Source organism: Egretta garzetta, unplaced genomic scaffold (assembly GCF_000687185.1).
Source record: "Egretta garzetta isolate BGI_Z169 unplaced genomic scaffold, ASM68718v1 scaffold536, whole genome shotgun sequence".
Lineage (NCBI taxonomy): Eukaryota > Metazoa > Chordata > Aves > Pelecaniformes > Ardeidae > Egretta > Egretta garzetta.
In genome coordinates, this window is record NW_009260068.1 from 1,177,196 (window position 1) to 1,200,467 (window position 23,272).

The 23,272-nt window shown below is 44.3% G+C and overlaps 1 protein-coding gene across 1 annotated transcript in view; it reads right to left on the reverse strand.

Annotated features, from left to right (window-relative positions):
• Nucleotides 1-23,272, reverse strand: part of MCU (mitochondrial calcium uniporter) — a 103,741-nt gene that overhangs the window by 14,957 nt on the left and 65,512 nt on the right.

Sequence of the window (23,272 nt, forward strand, 5' to 3'; positions counted from 1 at the left end):
ATTCCTGTGGTCTGGGATTTTGTTTTACGTGCTGATTCCTAAAATACAGCTGCCAAACCTGCATTTTTATAAAGGTATGTCACAGGTAGGGCTTGTTTTTAAAGTAAATTTCTAACAGAAGTTTGCAAACAAAACCCAAGCTGTTGATTATTTCTCTGCCAAGTTATCCAGACCTCCATATTTTGCAAGTTGCTTTCAATAATCTACTTAAAATAGCTTTATCTGCTGCTACTTCACTTTTCTGAAGCCTGCTATGCAAATCAAGGATAATTTTCAGCTATGCCCGTCCTGAAAGCAGGACCTATGGTCCAGGTGGTCAGTGCATTGACAGCTCTGGAAATTCACTCTCACTTCTGCTGTATTTACAAATAATTTTCAATTTTTCTCATTGCAATTGCATTTCAGCTTCCCACGGTCAAGTCAAACAGGCAGCTAACAGGAAAAGAGAACTGGGCATTAAACAGATATAATTGACCTTAAGTGGGAAGTTGCATGTTTTGGCAGAAGTAACATTAAAAAAAACCCGAAGAAACTACATGTTGGGAACCCAAAGGGCAAATTTGCCTTTTTACATTTGAAAAATAGCAAGTCGTCTGGACAAACACCCACGTGCTACTGCTAAGCAACCAGGACACTCACCCCAACCCCCCCCTGCCCCCCACCACCCACACACACCTGAAGACAAACAGGTTTGAAACTCAAAACCATCCAAGCAAAGCACACAGATACAGCCTCATATCGCAGAGAAATCAAGCTCCCCTGTCTTGGCATCACTATTATATCATGAAAAAGAGTCAGAAGCTTCAGTGATCAGAAGCCACATCACATGTAGGCCAGTTTTCAGAATCAAACTTTACCTAAGGAGGGGAAACCTCTATAAGTAGTTTAAAAAAAAAAAAAAAAAAAAAAAAAAAGACATTTTCCTATTTGAAACCAGCAACTTCAGTTTTGATCCTTCTAAAAATAGTATCAGACCACATCCAGTATTAAGCGGGCAGAATTTATACAATGAGACACAAACCCACTTGTCAGTGCTGTTTATATACTTATTCTACCCGATCCCACAGCAGAGCTGGCACTTTCAGATACGTGCTTTTCACTGCTTTACTCTTCCCTTCTACATGGCATTAATCATCTATTTTTGAAATACTGCACATCAAGAGGCTGCCTTTCTACCAGATCTGCACAGCAGCCCAAAAACTTAGTAGCTGTTTTCAGAAAATCCTAAAACCCACTAAACCTAGCGTTATTCCATTGCAAAATAGCTATGTAATTGAAAGATATTATCAGCTAGCATCTGCAAAGACTTTACCTTAAGGCCATGAGCATTTGACAGCTCCAGAAGCCTCCTGCCCTCGTGCAATACAGGCAAGAACAAGGGAAGAGGCAAAGTGGGTTGAAGAACAAACAGGGCACATCAGGCGACCCATCAAAAAGCTGAGGTGTCCCCAGATTTAACCGCTTTGACAACTCTTTCACCCTGGTTCAGGTCTGAACCAACTCTGTGTTTCATTAACCCCAGAGGAGTACGCTGCCATTATGTTTTACAGAAAGAGACGCTGGTGAAACTATACACATCTGTCACTCCTGCAGTTCCGAACCGTGCCGTGCAATACGTGCTGCTGTCAGAAATTTCTTATCTACGAAAACAGTCTCTACTGGTATAGGAAAAGAAAAAAAATAAAGGAACAAATGAACTCCAAGTCAGCAGAGACCTAAAAGTCATCTCCTGACACCCAAGGTTAGCGAGAGCTTAAGGAATCATCCGTCATTTTTCCTCTTGAAGGGTGGCTCTTGTTTTGAAATTGAGATGGAGAGAAATGTCTGAACCCTTTATCCAACGCCAGCAGCTCAACAGCTTTAAGCAGAAACGTGCCAGAAGGCTGAGGCTCGGGACTGAAGCTGTGGCAGGGTGGAGGAGAACTTGTTTCAAGCTTTGCTGACCAGATCTCACTATCGTTTGCCTGCAGATAAACAATCGGCAGTTCACCGCTTCGGCAATGAAGTGCGGAATAACTACAGCCAGGTTTCAGTCGAGACAGACTTGTCTACCACTTCCAAAGTAAGCGGTATTTGGAGTATGAAAAGTACCAAAGCCAGATCACCGAAGCCAGAAGCTTTAAGAGCCAGAATAACTCTCTGGGTCTCAAGAGAACAGATGCAGGAATTCTCTTTTCACATCCATTCAATCCTTCGTTTCCCGCTTATCTGCAGTAAGATGCATGTGAAGAGACTGGGGGCTACACAGCAGCTTCGCTCCCAGAATGATTAAGGGAGCAAGGGGAAAAAAAATATCCCAGTCCTCCATCTAAAACTAACATTTCCTCCAGCCTTATCATATTGGACGATCCAAAGGTAAAAATAGCTACATTAGGACCTATAGAGATGCTGTTATCTCAATTCTACGTGGATGACAAAGTTAATCAAAGCCCTACTGGAAAAAACAGCCTTTTATCTCTCAGCGAGTGCTCTCTGATGGGAAAAAAGGGAGCAATCTGGCAGAGCTCATATTCTGCGTTTTATGCAATTATCAACGACAGAATTGGTACCCCAATGACAACTTTGGGGTACCAAGTCTCCAAACCCCAATTAAAATCAGAAAAGAAGTTGTCCAGAAAAATCCACGCCAAGCACGGAAAAGGTATCTTAATCTCGAACCCAAGTAAAATATGCTGCCAACCCATTACCTGGAATACCACTGCAGCAAAAGCTGCAGAGCTTTTGTGAAAGACAGAGAGCATTCACCGTGTAAAAATTCTTTACCATGAACAAAATCTTAAGAGATACATTTGCAAGTGCCAGCTGCAACAACACCTACTCTGCAATTTATGAGGGGCCTCCTTTAAACGAGGCTGCCTTAAGCCAGAGGTGAAGCAGCTCACCTCTTCCAACAAGCAACAGCTATTTTCCGCTCTGTCCTGACTTCCACAGCGTGAAAAACTGAATGTCTTTCTTGGCTCTAACAGTGGTTATCCTAAAACCTCCCGGCTAGCATCTCAGTGACAAAAATTGCTGTGAGCTTCCCCAATCACAGTAACCCAAGCCACCCACCTCAAAAGTGCCAAAGAGCTCCATTTATCGATCGTTCCCTCACTTCAGGGCTCCAACTACTTACACCCCTGTACTCCGCCTGTTATAATGAAAGTACTGTTTCAGAGAGATCAAAATGTAAGTCATTGGGTCCCTTTTGTGTCCTCCCATTTTGCTTCCCCCTCACACCAGCTGTGTTTGCAAAGCAGAAGAGACACAGAGAGAAACCATGTTCTGCCCAGAAGTCTGCTGTCCAAGCTCCGTGATGAGTAACTTATCAAAACCACTAATATTTTTATACTGGTACATAAGCTTCTACTGGATATAAGAACACACAACTGTGGTGGGTTGACTGTGGCCAGCTGAGAAACGAGATGAAAAACGCCACAAGAGTAACAGACTGTACTTATAACAGACTGTACTTGGGGAAAGTTGATTTATTGCCAAATAAAGTAGATACTAGAAAGAAACAGGAAGTAAAACACTACCAACTCACACCTTTTTTCCACAATCCACCTTAGCCTTTCATCCCCTGGAGAGGCGTGGGGGAAATGGGAGTTCCTTCTGGAAACATTCCCGCCACAGCCCACAGAGAGCAGCGTGGATACTTGCCCAACCATGGCCTCCTCACAGGTGGGACTATCTGCCTCCGTGCTCACAGGGCTGTTCCTCACTTTTTTTCTCATTCCCTTTTCCAGCATTTTCCCCCTTTCGTACCTCAGTTTCACTGCAGCGCCATCGCTGAGGGCTGAGGGGCTGGGCTGTGCCTTGCCAGGGGCCGCCGGCCTGAGGCAGCAGCCCCAGCCTCTCCTCAGAGACCCCTCAGTCCCACTGCCGGCCCGAGGGCACCCAGTACAGCAATTATTAAAGCAGACATTGCAAATAAAGTCCTCCGCACATGAACCAACACAGGGCTCCGAGCACAGACGAGCCCTTTTCAGCCCCCAGATGAGGAAGACTCCTACAGCAGCCCCCCCCCTGTTGCCAGCGCCCAGGCACAGCCCTGCTAATGTCAAATGCCTTCTTCAGCATCCTCCCTGGCTTCCTCAGAAACCTCCAAAGAGATAAAAAAAGGCCAGTCTGGCATCAGAGATCTCTGCCTGCATCGCTCACCCCCTTCTTTGCCACCTCCATTCTTCTGAGACATCTGGACACCTTGGCCTGCTTCCATGATTTCCCTTTGAAAAAAAAATAAAAAATCTCAATCTTCCTCTAAAATTGAGCCCAATTTTACCAGGGATTTGTTCAACAAATCAATAACCTGGTACAGAAGACCTCCTCCAATTTTTTGCCATGGTCTCTGGATACGTTTGCATAGTAATATTATGCCAAGTATTTCCTTCAAGGCATGCACCATGCTTCTGCTCGAGAGCCTGGTACTCAATAAAACAGCGCTCGCTCTTGTGAGGGTAACACTCAAACCACACCGCTTTGCTGCCCTGCAGCGAGCTGGCACGCAAAAACCCCAAACATTTGGCCAGAGAGGGGAATGTGGTAAGGAAAGCCCTTGTACCAGGGAGCCACACTCCTGTGGTGAAGGAGCTCCACACCCCAAGCACAATGTTTTCCCCTGTTTCCAACAACTCCAAACTGCTGCCTTTTTAAACCACACAGCTCATCTCCCAGGACCCAAGCACTTGCCTGATTAAATCCCACTGGCCTGAACTTGCTTCTTGTTCTCTTTGCCAGTACACCCTTGCTCACGTCCCACTCGAGAGGTCAGATTTTGCCCCAAAAAGAACGTTTTGCACCCACTGCCTCCACAGGGCAATGTTTCTGCAGATGAAAGGTCAACCAAACAAGGAACCTTCTGAACTGCAGGGCTGTTCCTCTTTGGTTTTGTTTTTTGTTTTAAAATCAGGCTGAGGAGACGGACACAGAAAAGGCAATGCCAGTAAGATGTGGGAAGTGTTAATCTTTGCATTTGGAAGCACTTAGTACGACCTACACGTTAACAAAAGGTCTTCATTTGCCACACTTCTCGTTCCTGCCTGAATTTTCTCTCCTTCCAGCATTAGTACAGAGCTTCATCACATCTGCTAGGAAAGGAACATAAACAGGAGGTGAGCTATAAATATTCCCTTCTCATCCTGCTTCCTTTGCCCATCTGCCTGAGAAGAAACAGGTAATCCACAGTGTCCAGGAAGAGGTGGGGGTAGGAGGAAGGAGGTTCATTCATTGCAGAAAAGGAAAATATAAAAAAAAAAGAGGGATGCAGCAACTATTCTTCATTGCGCCTTTCTCCCAGGCGTTACTGCTGCTGTGGAGATGCTCCAACCACGAGTCTTATCACAGGAACATCACTGCTTTCGATGGTGATGACAGAGCCTCTTGGTGCAAGAGAGGGAAGAGGAGGTAATGAAAGGGGAAAACCAGACTTCTTAAGCACATGGGCTAAGCGTTCTCTACTGCTTTTAATGGGTGCTTCCCTTGCCACCATCCACACTGTTTTTCCCCCCCAACAACCACCACCTCCAGCCCCCCCCAACCCAAAAACTCAAACCAAAACCTTTTCTCAGTCTATGCTCTTAGTTTTATTGCAAATGGCAACAAGCTTCCAGAGAATTACACTATTCCTACTTAAAACAGATGACAGCCACAGGACACCAGACCACCATACTGCCTCTTTCATCCAAACTTCGCACAGTCCTTCCTAACCCTAGCAGGCAACCCAAAGCGGGGCTGGAACATCTCGCTTGCAGTTCGTGATGCCAGATCACGGTTTCACTATGAAAATTTTTTTGCTTTCCAGGAGTAGGATCGTTTGAATTCCATTTCTTTAATACAGCCCTCACAGTTACTGGAAAAAAGCTGAGAATTTTAATCCCCTTGCATTCTGAAGGCTTGGAAAAAAACAGAAACCAAAGAAAATACCATGATACATTTAAGCCTGTGTCAGCTGTAAACTTGAGCACAAAGACAATGCAGAGCTGAAATCCTTTCCCTAATTTCCAGATTCATTACTTGACTCTTCCTGTACTGAAAAGGACAGTACCTCTCTTCTCTAAATTAAAGGGGCCTCCAACACTTGTTTTAAAAAGCAGTTTGAAGAATTTAGTGATTTTTGATCCCACTGATTTCAGGGTTCATGATTTCGCCTCCCTCGGCCATTCACAGCTGAAAAATCATATAACCAGAGAGAAGGAATGAGATGGATTCCCTTCAGCGATTCCCCCAGGGCAGGTTACTGTTGTTTTGTTGTTTGTTTTTCTGCCTCCAGCACTTACCAACCCCATTAGACGATTCAGCCAGTTTAAAAGAAGAGCTCTTACCCCTCTTCTCCCACCTTGCTGCCATACTGCATAAAGAGCTTCCCGACAAGGAAACAGCAGCTAACTGACACATCCCTGGCACTTACAACATCAAGAATGAAACAATAAGAGTTACGAAGTGAGATTTCCACAAGTGCAAGGAAATTCCTTCTGCCTTGGTGTGTGCTGGGGAGCAGCCAACTCGCACTGGTTTTCCAGGGAAATAAACTCAGAAACGAGGGAACCTTGCTTTTAGTTCTCGAAACGAAACAGCAGGCTCTTGCAGACTTCGGCGTCAGTGCCAGCATACGTACAGCTTCAGAAAAGCTGCACACTGAAATACAGAGAGATAAAACATTCTGCAAGCCACAGCAGCCCAGTACATCTCAGTACTGAGGGAGTCCTACACCATCAATTCCCTGCTCACTTTCCTATAGGAAAGAACACCACGAAAACCATCTCAGCTATCTAACCTTACCTTGGTTTGGTGCTAAAAGGGAACTGGTGGAGCAGAACCAGCAGCAGTCTTTGCAGAGGAACACCTCAGACAGTAAGAGGCAGTTCTGCTGTACCCAAGTCACATCAGTGCAGTCCAAGCATTACAGACAAAAAGTAGTTCCCTCTCCTAGATGATGAGCCTTACAGGGTAAGCATGAAGCCTGAATTAGCTTTAGGATTGTATCCTTTTTATAAGGTGCTTAATTCGGGAATTTAAAAGTATTTTAACACCCAGAAGCACCAGATAAATTTTACAGATACTCTTATATTCAGTTCAGGTCCTAAGACAAAAACCATTTGATAAACAGCTACAAATACCTGTGGGCAATTAACACCAGCCAGCTTTCTTCTGTAAGAAATACCAAAGCTCAGGACATTCAGCTTGGCATGCTGCTTCGCTGTCTGTGTGCAGTTTGCATCAGTTCACTACCAGGTGAGATTAGTACAGTAAAAATCAATCCTTTTGCTCGTCCCACACACATCACATCATGAAGCCCTGGAAAAAAAATCTTCCATTTGTTTAAGAGTGAATGCCTGACATTTTTCCCCTAGATATGCTATCTGCCATAAAATTTGTTACTGTGCAACTCTGACTTCTAAATCACTTATGTTCCTGGGCAATTTACCATCAAGACAGCAACAGAAGAAAATAAAAAAATTCCAACAAAAATATGTGAATATTTTAAAGCCAGTAAGAACCACTGTTTTGTTTTGCTACCAGACCACAGATCAAGGAAACTTCTATGCAAACTTAATATCCCTACGTGTTAACATTTAATATCCTTTAGTGAATGATTATTTCACAGGATGGCTTCCCACCTCCACCCCGGGAGAGGAAGCGGCGCAAGGCTTGCCGACAGTGTGCCATCAGAACGTGCCTGGAGAAGGCAGCTCAGCAGAAGTTCAACCCAAGTGAAAGGCAGCGCTCTGCAGAGGCAGATCTTTGTTGACACACTAATGAAGCGCAGTAAAAGCGCAAACACACTTATTTTGAACCTGACGTCTAAACAGCCATGTTAAATTCAGTTTTGAAGGTTTCCTCAGTCAGACTTCCCTCAGCTCATCTCACCTGGCCCCTCTGCAAGCAGATAGGAAACTGGGGTTGACCCCATCTGTACCACACAAGGAACAGCCATATGGCACCCGATAGCGTTTTGCATAGTTTCGGAAATGCAAAGTCCGTAGTATTTCCCAAGCTCCTCAACACCGCTGTGTTACAGTTCCAGGCTGGCTAGGAAGCACACAGAAGAGCCACTCAGTCCTGTTCCTCTGGAGGATGCAAGCATTTATCATCTGCAGGACTGCTCCCCAAACCCACCTATTCCCAACCTCAGCAGCAAATGGGTCTGACTGGAACCCCAGTGCCTGCTCTGACCACTGACCATCATCAGTCATCTCTGGGAAGGTAAGGAGCAGACCCAGAGATCAAAAGGTTTTTATTTAATTGACCATTGATAAAGGAAATAACTGTAATGGCATCTCCCAGTAGCACTCACTAGCTCAAAGCTATTCATTTCAGCATCTCCTCCATGGAATTACTGCGCTACAACGCTGAACAACGTAATTATACTTCAACTCATGAAAGCACGACAGAGGCACTACCAGCTAAACGAAGTTTCCAGAAAGCTAATAACTGAAGTCCATCATTTCATCTGACAGCCAGCGCTGCCCTCGGAGCAAGCTCAGTCATGTCCTTCAAGCCAAGCGTGGTGGGATGAGAGGCTGAACGCGCGAGCAAAGGGCTGCTGCTCCCCATTAGGTGCCACCCCAGAGCCTGCGGCCAGGCCCTCCCTTGTCAGCGCCAATTAATTCTGTCACTTCCTGGGCCTCCCACCTCCATCTACAGGAAACTGGTTGAAACCAGGCTTACAAACACGCTATGCACAAACACACCTTTAGTTGACATAATGATTAATTAAGTGAATGCGGCCAAGTTAAATCACTAGTTAAAGAACCTTAAAGAAAAACAGACCAAAACCTTTCCTACACATTTTCAATGGTTATCAAGTTACCCACTACCAGTATATGTGATAAACTAGGATTAGAGGGGAGCATTATAGGGGAGCCTTATGAAAGGAGTCTCCAAATATTTGGTTCCATTTTGGATTTTGGTTTAAAAATACTGTTCCCTACTAATTCTGTATCATCCAGATTACAAGAATTGTTTCAGTTCGATTTTAATTGCAATTTTTCAGATTGTTTCAAGCTCAAGTATTTTTCTTCTGTTTTAAAAATCCAGAACGTAGCATTTACCATGTTTATACCTCTAACCCTCTCAACATTTTTCCCCGCAGAAACTGTTGCAGCTTCATCCAAAGAACAAGACTCAAGGAAGATCCAACAAAAACCAAATCAGTTTTCAACAGCCAGTCCTGAAAAACCAATTTAAACCACTTGCCAAATTATAGCCTGTAAACCACATGTCAGAGATACGCATGCTACCAAGGGTTCCACAGTTCACACGTCCTTCCAGTATGCACGCTGAGGCTTAATTCCTATCAAGAGACTGAGAAGCCTTGGAAACAATGCACTAGAAAAAAAAATGACCATTTTTCTAGTCATTAAAACCATTTAAGAATTAACAGCCCTGAGAAAAGATATTATTCAGGGAGAGGGGGATTTGGAACAGAAAGTAACAGGAGATCTTTGCCTAGGTCTCTTCCTTAAAGCTTTTCCAAATCACTTAAACTGGGTTTAATATATTGTGATTCAGTGGCCTAGAAAGCAGCAATTTACAGTTTGGCTCCGAATTATACAAGCTGTCAGAGACACCTTTACAGTTGGTATTTTCATTGACAGTCTCAGCTAGTTAATGAAAATTGAATCATTCTTGTCAGGAAAATCAAATATATGCGTGAAATGGAGCAAAAAAGCCTCTGTGGAAAAACCACGAAGGGACAGGCATGGAGGTAAGGACTTCACATGCTTTCAATCAAGCGAGGAGGCTGGCTCAGCTGGTGCAGAGCAGGATACTCTCCATACTTTTCTTTCCAAGAAAGCTTTTAATGCTTTTTCACTATAGTAAAAAAGACCTGGGAACCAGGACTTTTCCTTTCATCCCATTGCTAACTCTTACTTAAAGTTCTCTCAACCTTGAATCCCGGGTTGCTTCTCTACAGGGACAGTCTTAAGAGGCCAGAGAGCCTCCGTCTGCCACCGCACAACCGTACCACCTCACACACAGGCCTGGAGGCTGTGCTAACGCAAGGTGGGAAAAAGCCCCCTTCTCTTCCCTGATACGTACACCTCCTCCCAACAGCTTCACCCTGTCTGGTGTCAGATGGCAAGCAGAAAGCTGAAAGCCTTCCCCCTACAACCACCTTGCCTCACACGCAAGTTGTTACAGAACCACCACAGTGGTGGAGGCAAGTTATGCTCTTACTCGGTCACGTCTGTATTACAGGGACTTCACGTGAGCAAGCGAGACCAGACTAAAGGCACTAGAAGGTTTATCAAGACCTTTACCAGGAGCAGTCAAATCAGTTGGGGTCATTCCTTAGCAAGAAAAGCTAGAGTTTCCGTAAGGTAAGGCCACTTTAAGATGTCTTAAAGCAGGTTGGAGTTCCCATCCGAGTCTTGCTGTAGTCTTATTTTGGCCGTATTGAGTGAACAAATGATGGAGAGAGCAAGTTTCCAGAGCTGACATACCAGTAAGGGCTCTGCCTTGTCTTCAGAGCAGCCCTGTGCTTATGAAGCTTGCTGGCTTTGCAGCTCTGCAGTCTTGTACCTGCACCGAGGCGCAGCTCGCAATCATCTCCAAAATGCCTACCAACAAACTTCCAGGATCCCGACGCAAAGGGAGAATGAGTCAGGTTTAGGCCTCTACTACAATGGGTTTCTTTCATCCCTGCCTGCTTATGCTACTTCACTTGATGGGTGAACTGGATCAAAACAACTTGTAAGTAAACCACAACTAGCCAACACAGCTGCTGATCATGATTATTTCCAATTGTATCTGCTAAACTCTTGCTTGTCCAGAAATAGTCACAAGACATTTAAAGCAGATTCCTCTTATAACAGTAATATTTTTTAAGTATAGACAAAGCTTATTACTAAAACAAGGCAGAAAACAGCAAGGCATTACTAATTAAGAGTCCAGGTACGAGGCCCAGACACTTCCAACCATTTTTTATTTGCAGAGACCAAGTTCCCTGATGGCACTCTTGAACTGATTCAGATAGAACACAAAAGTTTCAGCTTTCTCAGCACAGCAGTGGAAACCCATTAGCCTTTGAGAAAGCTTTAAGAGAAGCAGTAAAATAGCTGGCTGTAAGCAGTGTAAGTGGCTGCCCAGCAATTCCGTAAAAGAGCTCTAGATGCACAAAAGAACGAAAAAAATAATGGGAAAGCAGACCACTGGTTTAGACAAACAAACCAGCAATACTGACATCAACTCCAGATTAAATATCAAAGACCACTAATCTCTGAGGGAAAGCAGTTATGATGGAAACCAAAAATATGCACAAAGCATGGCTTGAGAAGTAGTCATCAGCACGGTCACAGAGCAGCAAAATGGCAGGAACATAGCCTGGCTACAACACTGCAGGGCAGGACACCGCACCAACTGCCAACAGGGTTTTTCCAGGAATACGAAAACACAGCAAATCCACTCCACTACATCCCACACGGAAGACGAGACAACATGGTTTGTCCTCAGACAAGCACGACTTCTGCGGTGGCATTTAGAAGAACCTTGTGCTATTATCAATAAGGAGGTTGTGGAGCAAACCTAAATCCTTTTACCTTGCCCTTTCTCATAGCGAGCAGAGTGTACTTCCGTGTTCTGAAGCTGATTTTAAAAGGCAACAGTCTCATCTCTACGTTGTGCTCCTGTAATTCAAGGACATAACTATTGCCTTGGAAAAAAAAATTAAGACCAGGTTATAATTGCAAGAGTTTGAATATGGTCTGTGAAATCTCGCATGGGTAGTGGGTGACTGGCACCCCCTTCTCAGGACAAACTTCTTTTCCGCATTGGAAACCAAGCAAGATTCATTCCAATATGCCCAAACACAAGAGCAACAGAATTAATTTAAATTTCACCAGATCTTTGGTAGCACGGAGAGGTTCTCAGCATGCAACAGCTAAGAAAGTGTTCATGAAGTTAAGCTACATCAGGAACACCGGGAAAACACCGGCCTGTTCCAGCCCTTCTGAATGAGACCATCACCAGTTCTAAGTTGCCACAAGCCCCTACTTAACGCCAAGGGGGTTGCTACCATCGTGTACTTCACAAAACACAGAATTTCAACTTTTTAATTAAAAACCGTAACAAAGAGATACCGTAACGGTTTTACAGGCTAAGACAGTCCCTTAGCAGTCGCTGGTTTGGAAACATCTGTGAGACCCATTCTATTTCTCATAATAGGTACAATTTGTTATTAATATTTACAGTATATTTAATAACACAGAAGCAAGTCTGACAGACCAACATACACAGTAATAAGTCTGATCAGTAATAACTGCTGTTCTCCTCACCTACTGTAGAAAGGGAAAACAGATTTAAATTTAGAGCATTCAATTTAATGAGATTGATGCCATGACTCTGGGTTACCAAAGGCTTGCCAAAGCCTCCATCCTCCAGACCACTGAAAAAGTCAGAAGCATCATCTCTGAGACCACTGAACAACCATCACGCCTTTTGGGTTTGGGGGCTGGTGGGAAAACCTCTCGACAAATTTGTAGGAAAGCATGTGGCAGTTGAGGGGACTTCTTCTGGGAGAGGGAATTTTCCCACACACGTTTACTATTCTTAACTCAGCTAATTTGAAACCCCTGTTTTGTAATTCTGCATCTTCCACACATTTTAACAGCACAATGATTAAAACACTAAACGTGAGGCAAGCATGCTAACCCAGAAAACCATGGATGCTTTGTGAAGCATCACTTGGAACAAGAAACAAAACCAGACAGAAAGTCTTGCTGAAGGAATAAAGGAAGACTAAAAACCTGGTTTCACCAAAGGAGCAAGATCTCTAGGAAAGCATCCAGTCCAAATCACTCCTCATACCAAAGTGTCAGATCTGTCTGTAATTTCCTTGGAGAGAGGCACCTTCTATGATGTTTAACCCCCCCCCAAATCCCCCCAGAAATCACAGCATGAAGTTAGAGCACTCCTCGTCCCCACTGGCTGAAAGCCACAAGCATGCAAAGCCAACTCAACTTCGCGCCGTGGTGCTGTGACTTCACTGATCTGCATTACAGATGCCATCGGCATCACGGTCCCTTGCTGCCAGCCAGGAAGTTGGCATCAGCTGCAGGAGCCCCTGGGGACCTTCCTTTCACAGCCACCTCCATGCTGCCAGGTCACAAACAAGCCCCTGTGGTTTTGCAGAGGGCCACCGCGTACCCCTTCGGGTACTGGGAGATTTACAGCAAGGTGCTGTACGACTGCCCCGCTGTGCCCCCCGTTTAAAAGAATCACACAGAAGAATCAACACCTCTGACACTTGCTAGTTTAGGCAGTAGCTTATTTCTGGCTAAGAAAAGCAAATACTCATGGACTTTGTATAAAAGGAAATTAGAAAGATAAACAGAAAGAAAGCCTGCATAGTCCCAGATGGATTTTAATAAGCTTTCCCACGCCATTTTCAGCCCAGCAAGAGGCTTAAAATGCTCATTCTGATCTGGCTGGAGGTAACTCACACAGACTCACCTTAATGGAGCGAGATAAACTTCCTTTTGTGCCCCAAACCTTCCTAGAATTGCATTTAAATGCAATCACTTTCCCTGCTTCCCTCCTCCCCCACACAAGCCAAAATTTCTTTGATTCTCAATGTAATTAGGAGATAATTTTAACTCTGTCACTAGATTGATTGCACTGGTGCTTAACTGCGCTATTAAGCAAATCATTAGCTGACATGTGGTATCTTTTCCATCTGACAGAGCAATGCTCAATTTTAGGGGGGGGGACGACGACAACTCCAGAGAAACAACCGCCACTGATCCTCAGACTGCACAGGCACACGGCTACAGCTGCAAAAGCACTGCTTGGGGAACCATCTACACTTTAGCATTAACAACCGAGTCAAGATTCGGTGCAACCCAGTTGGCATCCTGCGTCCAAGGTGACCTGCAAAGGACAACACAACAGCTAGATGTTGGTAACGTCAGCAGCGCTACCATACCTAAGAGCTGTAACAGCCGAGCCAAAGACCATCGCTTCTCTGCACTTAAGCACCAACTGTGCAAAGACCCTTCCTACTTCATTTTTATGACCCCAAAGCCTGAGACTTCTCGTGGCATGTTCTAGCAAAGGGTATTAAAGCCCATCAGCTCCGACTTTGAAATGCTGCTTTACATGTTTATCTCATTTGGAGGACATACGGCATGTTCAGTCATCTGCAGCTACCTGAAAAAGGCTCCTGTGCCTCACGTTTATTTGGAATAAGACTAATTCAAATTAACACCAAGTTAGACAGTACAGTGTCTAGCAAGAAGCTTATTTCAAAAACTGCACGCCAGCTGGTTAAGTTCGACAAAGGGAATGCTTTTCCACCTATCCCACCTGGTGATTCCTTCGAGGATCCCAAATTAAGTAGATAAGTAAACAGTAAGAAATCATTTAACAAGTCATCCTGCCCTAATCGATTGTCAAGGAATCACGAACAGGTGAGTTCAAAGCATCTGTCTTCTCCTTCTAGGAGAACCTTCTGTCCAAATACAGATTTGCACAGAGGCACCGTTCTGCAAGTCTGTGACACCAAGGCCTTCTGCTGCAACAGCAACGGCTACTGACTTGGCCAAGTACCTGCTTACCAGCTGCTCTGGCAACTCGCTCCCTCCACACCTTGCCTCTGCACCACTAAGTCTTTCTTCCTTGTTGGTGCAAAGTTACAAAGTCCAGATTTTGTAGCAGTGGATTTATAACCACAACAACAGGCATTTTGCAGTCCAACCCACGACTGAAAAGCACCTGAAAACGCAGTGTTGTTTCTGAGCTGCAAGTACCTTCTTCCACTCAAGGTCCTGGTTGCTCAGCCGACCTTCCTCGAAGTTCATGTCTACTTTGTTCTGCATAAAATTTCACTTAGTTATTTGGTTTGATTTTCACTGGATACATCGCAACCTAAGTCTAATGCTGTACAGAAAGAGCAGATGTGCAAGCCTCCCTTTCAAAGAAAAAGATGGGCCTGGGAAGCTCTTGGCCTAGAGTGGAAACCAAAGCTACGCAAACACATACATCTGAACATGCACAGCGTCCGTACAGCAGCAGGGCTGACCAGATTCCTGGCTTTACCAACTGCCAGGGTGACATGAGATCTCTTTTTAACGGTAGACAGCATAAAGAGCTGGAAACATCAGTTGACTCAAGCAGACCAGTGTCCCTGATGAGCTGCCTCCCAGGCAGTAACTGGCTTTGTCTGCTCCTCAGGAACAGTGAGAAAAAGCAAAGACCTTGCTTGTAGTGAAGGTTGAGTTGATAATGGAGGCTTTAAACCAGTGTCAGCGTTCACTCCTCACAGAAGGTACATTTCACAGCAGCCGTTGGGGTGACTGACACCTTTTCTTTTCCTCTCCTATGTGCTTACAGCACCTGGGAACAACAGGAGTCTGACAGAGAGACCAAGCAAAGATACTCCATATCCCTTAAAAGGGACCTCACATGATAGAAGTCACTACAGTGTTAATACAGTGAAAGTTTCCAATACTATTTTACCACATTGCAAGGAAAAAACCCTCCAAGCCAGTCCTGGGAATCCCCCCAGCAGGGGGGCTTTTTGCCACAGTATGAGAGTTTACAGTCCTGGATCATGGAGAAGCAGCTGCCTGGGCACAGCTGGGGAACCAAACACAAATTCCAGATGGGCTTTTAAAGGTCTCCTTTACTGACCTGTACCTTAAAATACACCGCAGACTGTCAGCGCTTTGCTGATCACCGCAGCAGCTATTTGCCTTCACGTGTCAGCCAAGTACAGTTTGCCGGCGCTTTGCAGGGCAGGGGGTTAAGAGTGTTCCCGTAGAAGTCATTGGGGCCATCTTAAAAGCGACCACTACGGCCATGGAACAAACTGCATGAATAGGAGAAAGTACTCAAAGTCAGCTGGCTTATTTTAAAACTCTTGCTGACAGCATGTATGATTTGTGTCGTTACCACAGCATTTTGCAGGAGCGGTAGTGTTTCAAGCTTCGGCCACCATCATCTGGTGGCAGCTTTAATGGCTATCGACAAGAACAAGATGAGTAGCAAATTCACGAGCTACCAAAGACGGGACTATCAGGGCAGCTCACGGACGTCCACGCCACTGTAATAGATGAACGATTTTGTAGAACCCTGCACAAGCTGAAAGAGCAGAGAATTTGTTGTTGTTTGTGAAGAAAAAAAACTAGGAGCTTCAGGTAACCCCAAAGCATTATAAACATCAATATATCAAAACCAAAAAATCCAATGATGAGCAAGAGGACTGTTTTACTGGAAATTTATATTTCTGTACTAGTGCATTTGTACTCTTTTTTTTTTTTTTTCCCCCCCTTTAAGGAGAACACCATTTGGTTTACTGTATGCGGCAAGGAACTGATACGAGTCAAGCACATGCACAGGACAAGGGAGATTTTATTCGACCCGTTCATACATAGTTCAGATTGCAATTTTCCAGTACTTTTGCTTTTTTTAAACGCAGCTTGCAAACAAGCAGCAAGGGCTTGAGTACAAATTAAATGAATCTTTACAGTCCACGTGGCAGCCACACCTGAGGCAAAGGCGGCTAAAGCTGTAGTCATACGGCAGTTCCGAACAACAGGCCCACCAGTGACCAACGTAAAGCGGGGGGGAACTTCCAGAGCAGTAACCTGTTTCTGTGCAAAATAAAACAGTGACGGGCACCTTCAAAGCACCCACATGTGCCCATCGGGTACAGGCAGCGCAGTGGGAGGGGATCAGTTCTTACACGCACCGGCTCTGTTGTCACCCTGAGCATTTCCATGAGCTCTCCGCAGCCAAAGCTAGCTGAAAGCAAAGATATCTACGGAGCACTTCCATCACATCACAAAACCCCGACCAACTCCTTAAACCCAAAGACATCTTTGAAAGGCAGTGAGCGAGCGTGTCTTGAACTTCACTAACAAAGCACAGTCATCCGGATTTATTCACAGTATCTTCTCAGAGCAAACCTAAAATACAAGAAGTGATGCATGGTCGGGCTATGCCGCATGTTAGGCAACCTCATACGTTACATTTGCAGCTGTTTCATCAGCTGTCACCGGTCATCCAGCACTCCCCACGTACACGAGAGGCTGCCCTCGCCCTGCTTACCAGCTTCCCCACCACACTTCGGACCTCAGCATCTTCAAAACGCCCCTCATGACACCGTATACTATGCATGCCCCACGAACATAAGTGCTTCACTCACTCCTCCATACAGATGGGCAGGAATAAAAAAGCTAAGGCTTTCTCTTTATAACTGTGCGACCGGTCAAGAATTACAGGGTTGGTGTCAAAGCGAAAACCTACGTAGTTTTGTCAAAGGCTATCACTTTTGGCTTAAATTTTGTGTGGAACATGCCTCTGCTAGTCGCCAGTCTACAGAATAATGTATTTAAGAGCTCAAATCACATTGCACAGGGAAAACAAACCCTGTGTTCCTGGAAGAGAAAGACGACAGAAGAGGAAGGCAGAACTGTGCAACTTTCATTAGCTTTTTGGCTCATGGACATAAGGAAAGTTATCGCAGGCTCATACACATAGGCAGAAATACTAAGTTGCTTTGAAGCAAAAGGCTCAGTACTTCATTTTGGGTTTGGGGGAATTTGCTTGGGTTCTTGGGGGGGGTGTTGTGTTGGTGTTTTGGTTGGTTGTTTTTTTTTTTTTAAAGCTGTTGGGAGAATAAAACAGTGGAAAAGAATTTTCCATACTGCTACATCAGAAACGGTGGCTCAGCAGCAGTTCTCCAAGAGCAAATTCACAGCGGCAAAGCGTGCGGAAGGAAGCAGATCCACATCAGCAGATCCAATAGTATGAAGTGAGTAGGAGAGACAAGGATCAAACTGTTCTCAAAATGGAATCGGTTACTAAATGCCAAGTACAAACTTGAGGCCTGTTTCTATACTGCACTGAAAACACTCCGCTTGACCCTTCGCACAAGCTCATTTCAGGGCTTCTCAACAAGGTCAACAAGACGACGTGCCCGTGTCGCCTCCATCCTCTTGCACAGAGCACACTGCCCGAAGGCGCGCAGCAGCTGAACCTGGAACCCATCCTTTGGGAGCAGACAACAGGTCACGAATAAGCAGCTTCAGCGTTTCTTTTTCACTAGCACGTTTGCAAGTGCCCAGCAAGCGAAAACCTCCCCTTCCAGCAGGCTGCCCTCTGACAGCCTTGCCTCTTATTTTATTCGTGTTAAGCTTTTCCTCTTCCCACATACCAACCATGCAGTATTTTAACATTTGAGAACTGCAAGTCAAATTTACTGCAGGAAAGGAACCATTACCTACTTCCACTACCCCAAGCTTCCAGTCATCCGGACTGGACTGTGTTGTTTGCAGCCCAGCACATCCCACAGCAAATCACCAGACCCCGGGATTGTGCACAGTGGGATGCTCTTGACAGGCTTTCATAACCTCCACCCTCTTCAGGTGTCCTTGCCTCTTGTCGTTCTACCCCTAACTGCTCTTTATTAAAATACAGGGGAACTTCCACAACCATTTCCTTACAGCAGCAAGGCCGAAAAAAAAATATTTCACTGAACTGTGCAACCTTCATTAGCTTTTTGGCTCACGGACGTAAGAAAAGTTATCACAGGCTCATACAGAGATATCCAAGGATATTTAATGCAGTTAAAATTTCTGGCACAGAAACAAGAAAGAAAATTGAAGTGTTTCAGCGCTTGCCTAAATTTGCTACAATAGTTGAAAAAGTACTTTCTAAGCAAGTTTATCCATGAGATCACTGCTTTGTGATGCACACCAACAGTTCAATTAATCACAAAACTATTTTCAAGGACTTGCCAGAAACGGAGAAATAATAGAACACACACTGCGGAACAGTTCCCTAACACAGGCACACGCGTGCAAATGCACACACGCACTCTGGCTCTTTAGCCTCCCTCCTAAGGAGCCATTCAAGAGTCATCTCTGGATTGAAAATTGTGCTCCTATTTAAAGTAATTAATGAGAGTAAACTACCTGTGTCACTTCTCAAGTGGTCACTGCCTTACTCTCTACAACCCTCTGTTTGCACAGCACTTAAACCTGTTCGTTAGGTTCTTTCAAATGAAGGATTTCACGTAGGAAAGCACCGAAAGAGGTAATTCAGGCAAACAGCATGGGATTTCTCAGTGTACGTGCACATAGACAGCATTCTTACTCCAGACAAACTTTATTCCTCCTTAGGAAGGGTTTGACGCTGACATCAAGCACAAATAGATCATCCAACCCCGAAAGTGCGAGGCACGCAGGTCAAAATACGCTATCCAGCTCCAAATAACCATTTTTGCCTTGCTCTCTGTAAAATAAACTTCCATTTTATACTAAGGGTGAATTCTCAGTGCTACCAGCTCCTGCTTTATGTCCCCAAACTCCTCATTCACCCTTAGCCATCCTACTAGGCACTGTACGAGGGCACGCTGCCAGGACATCACTATTACTTAACACACCCCCCCACCCCCCCACCCCACCCCCCAATCTTTACATATGCTGTTCTATACGATTTAGGTTTAACCTCTATACGTGGCACTCCTTAGAGCACAGCCGCTCAGGCTGTCGCATAGGAGTCAAGCAGGATAAACTGCAGGGACCAACTTCTTAAAACAGTTCTACTGCCAAAAAGCACAGTATGTAACTTCTGGTATTAGATAGCCTTAGAGTACCAAAGAGTAGATGAGTCATCAGGAAAAGATTAAAAGGAACTGGTTTTCTAATATTGCCAGTAAAAAAAAAAAATTTTAAAAAAATGGTTTGTGGAAGAGACGACTTATAATCCTCAAATGTAAGTTCTTGGTGCGCTTTCCCCTCAAATGGGTGCTGTCAGTTTGATGCATCAGTGGATGCTAGATCAATGCAATCCTACACTTCATGTCTTTGAGAAGTTATCTTCCAAATCTGTCCGGGAATTGTTTAAATATTACACAGGCTGAAGAAAGAATAAATCAAATCTAACTATTGAAAACAGAGGTCATTTATCTCACAAGATGAGAACAGAGACAATAGACTATGAATAATGCAAAGGAGGTAAGATACAAAATATTCAGCTCAGTCTATTACCTGCAGCTGGGTATAAAATAGTTGATTAAATTGGAGAGCAAAAGCTGTTCAACCCAATTATTGGATAAATATTTTAGAGCAATTTTTCTGTTAAACATTTGGAATTCCTCTACTAGGCCACATTTCACCCAAGGACACTAAGGGAGAGCACATTCTCCCATGTGCTTGCAATAGAGAAAGGCTAAAGCTAACGGGACGACATTTTGAGCAAAGACTTCTAGAAGAACGTGTGCCCTTGCAAAGGCAGCGCTCCCAGAGGGTGCACAAGGCGAGGGATGAGCGTTCATCGGATACACTGGCAGGCTTCTGGTCATGCTTCCAACAGCTGCTGCAAGGCTACGGATTTAAGGAAACGCAAAAGCACCCAGCCCCAGAACAAAAAGCAAACCCTCCGGTTTTCGCGTAGCTATGACTTCAGCAGTTATTTGTTGCACGCTGCATGTCGGCACCGCTGAAAACGCAGCTCGCACCAGGATGCATTTCATTGCTATGTGCTTACAGCCCTTCTTCCCGTAACCAGAGCTAAAAAAGAGGTATGGCCTGAGAACTGACGGGAATTTTCTACTCGCTTTCCCTGGCGCATTTGCTCTTTGCTCAGGCCATAACCCTCCCCACCAGTTACCACTCTTTGGCCTAGCTTTCAACTGCCGCCTCATTTCGTCTTGCTGCGTTCACCAACACAGGCTTACAAAAACTTTTTTAAAATTGGTCTGCCACTTAGCAAGTTCATTTCTTACATGTAGCTTCGGACATCTGCTGAGGAGGAAACCCAGAGTTACTAATTCTGCTTGTGAAGGTATGATTCCAGGTTCTGCTTTGGGAAAGCATCGTCCTCCTCTCCCCCGCCTTGTTTTAGCTGTTGAATAAAATTAGAGCGTGGAGAACAGATTATCACAGACCATTTAACCCGCATTTGCCCACCTCATTTAACCTCATCACTGCACTATCCAGCCGTTACAGGGAGCATAACGAGTACCACGACAGAATTGCCACCTGACAACGCCAAGGTAAATCACTTAAACCAGTTACGATCCATGTTATTTCCATGCAATTTGTTTTGGAGATGGATTGGGCACATCATTAGCCGAGCAACTTGAAATTCTAGAAAAATATTCTTAAATGTCATTTGAACTATAAGGGAGGTATTTCTCAGCACCCACGGGAGAAAAGAGCAGAACTTGTGCAGACGGAACCTCACCCGGATCACCAGGTGATCCCTGCCAGTGCCTTTACGCACTGCCCAGCACCTATTTATGGTACCATCAAGATTTTAGGTATTTTTCCTGAAAGACCTATACCTGGGAGGAGCTTCACAGTAACTCTCAGCCTGCATTTGGGCAGGAGAAGGAAGGAAATATGTTCACAAAAGCTAATCTTTGCTCTAACAAAAAAAGTAAGTTTCAAATTATGACTTCTTAGCCCCATCATCCTTCCCCTGTACTCGGCATTGGTGAGGCCACACCTCAAAAATTGTTCAGTTTTGGGCCCCTCATTCCCAGAAGGACATGGAGGGGCTGGAGCGTGTCCAGAGAAGGGCAACAAAGCTGGGGAGGGGTCTGGAAAAAGGGGAACAATTCCTTCCCCTTGGGGCTGTCAGGGGCTGGAAGGGGCTGCCCAGGGAAGGGGTCGAGTCCCCAGCCCTGGGGGGATTTAAAAGCCACGCAGACGCGGTGCTGAGGGACGGGGTTTAGTAGTGGACAGGTACAGTTGGGCTCAATGATCTTAAAGGTCTTTTCCAACCAAACGATTCTATGATTCTATCTTTCCCTCCAGCCCCCACTACTCAGGAGCAGCCAAGATGTACCTGGAAAATGAAAAAGCTCCAATCTACATTAACCCAGTTACCTTCAAAGGCACAAGCATGGTAAAAAGAAAAACGTGTTTAAGTGCGAAAAGCACAGAGGGGAAAAGGGACAAAGCTTCAATGTAGGAGTTTGGGAGCAGCAATTGATGCTTGGGTCAAAGTTTTAGCTGGAGTTCTTAAACACTCAAGAGCAGAAAGGTCGGTTATGGCCACTTTTAACTAAGGAGAAAATAAATGCTTCTGGATTTTATCAAGCCTGGCAAAACCTGCTTACCTATTCCTTGTGGTTGGCTTAGCAATAACTGCAACACAAAAATTAGATTTGGGATAAAGGACTTCAAAACCAAGCAATTTCAAGAATATCAAGCTTCAATAAAGTCACCAAGCAGGAAAAACTAATTTTAAATATTCCACCCTAAATATATTCACCCTTTCTACTTTATTTTCCTGCAATGCTGCTCCTGTCCAGTGACATGAGGTTTACCTACACAAGGCACATTGATCAGACTCTGTAATCGTTGCTTCCAGCTCAGTACTATGCTTATTATCTCTCAAAACACCCAGCATGGAAATGGCTACCTAGCTCATCTATTTTCAGAGATATTTAGTAAATCTCTTTGGTTTAAATAAGACATTTGTAGGACTTACTCAAAATGAAGTTGAAATATAAATATGCAAGTCAAACGTGAGCTACCTTAATAGATCTACTTGATAGATCAGTATTCCAAACACACATTATTCATAGCTTTTAGGTTAAGAACTGTGAAGCTACTGCTAACTGTAATAACAAATAGGCATAAAAATTTAGCATATGCAGGCTAAAAGCCCCACAGCCAGATAGTTTTGAAACTTCCAGAAGAAACATGGGAGGTCTGACGTCTGACTGCCATGAAAATCGAAATGGAGCAAAAATGAATGTAAGTAAACTTATTTATTTGCCTTTTAGATGCCTAAATATCTAAAAATCGAGTCTTGTATGCCCCCCCTGATTTTTACAGGGAGTTTAAACCTGTTTCTTATTAAGCTTTATTTTCATACACCACCAAAAAAAAAAACCCACGGAGCTAAAGAATCAGGAAAGCTTTCTTGCACCAGAAAAATGAGAAACCCATACACCTGGAAAAAGCTATGGAACATCTGCATTTCCTGCTGCAAGTACAGAAACTATATTCACCGTGGTATATGCAATGCTCACTTTTACAGACTGGAAAGTGATCTTAATGAGGAGATCTAATCCCTTCTCCCAGCCTGTATTTTAAAAGCAGCTCCCCTTTAAAACATTAACATTTCCAGGTTTCCGAGAATATAGTAATTAAAGCAGACTTTGGCATACTTCAGACTATTTATGCTTATTTTCCATCAAGAAATAAGTCTGATGAAGCTAACAATCACAAAAATAGATCTTTAGGCATCCTTATCACAAAATATCCAAAGCCTAAGACCTGACTTCTGATTTTGACAGTCAATATCTTGCGTTTGGCTTTACCTGCCT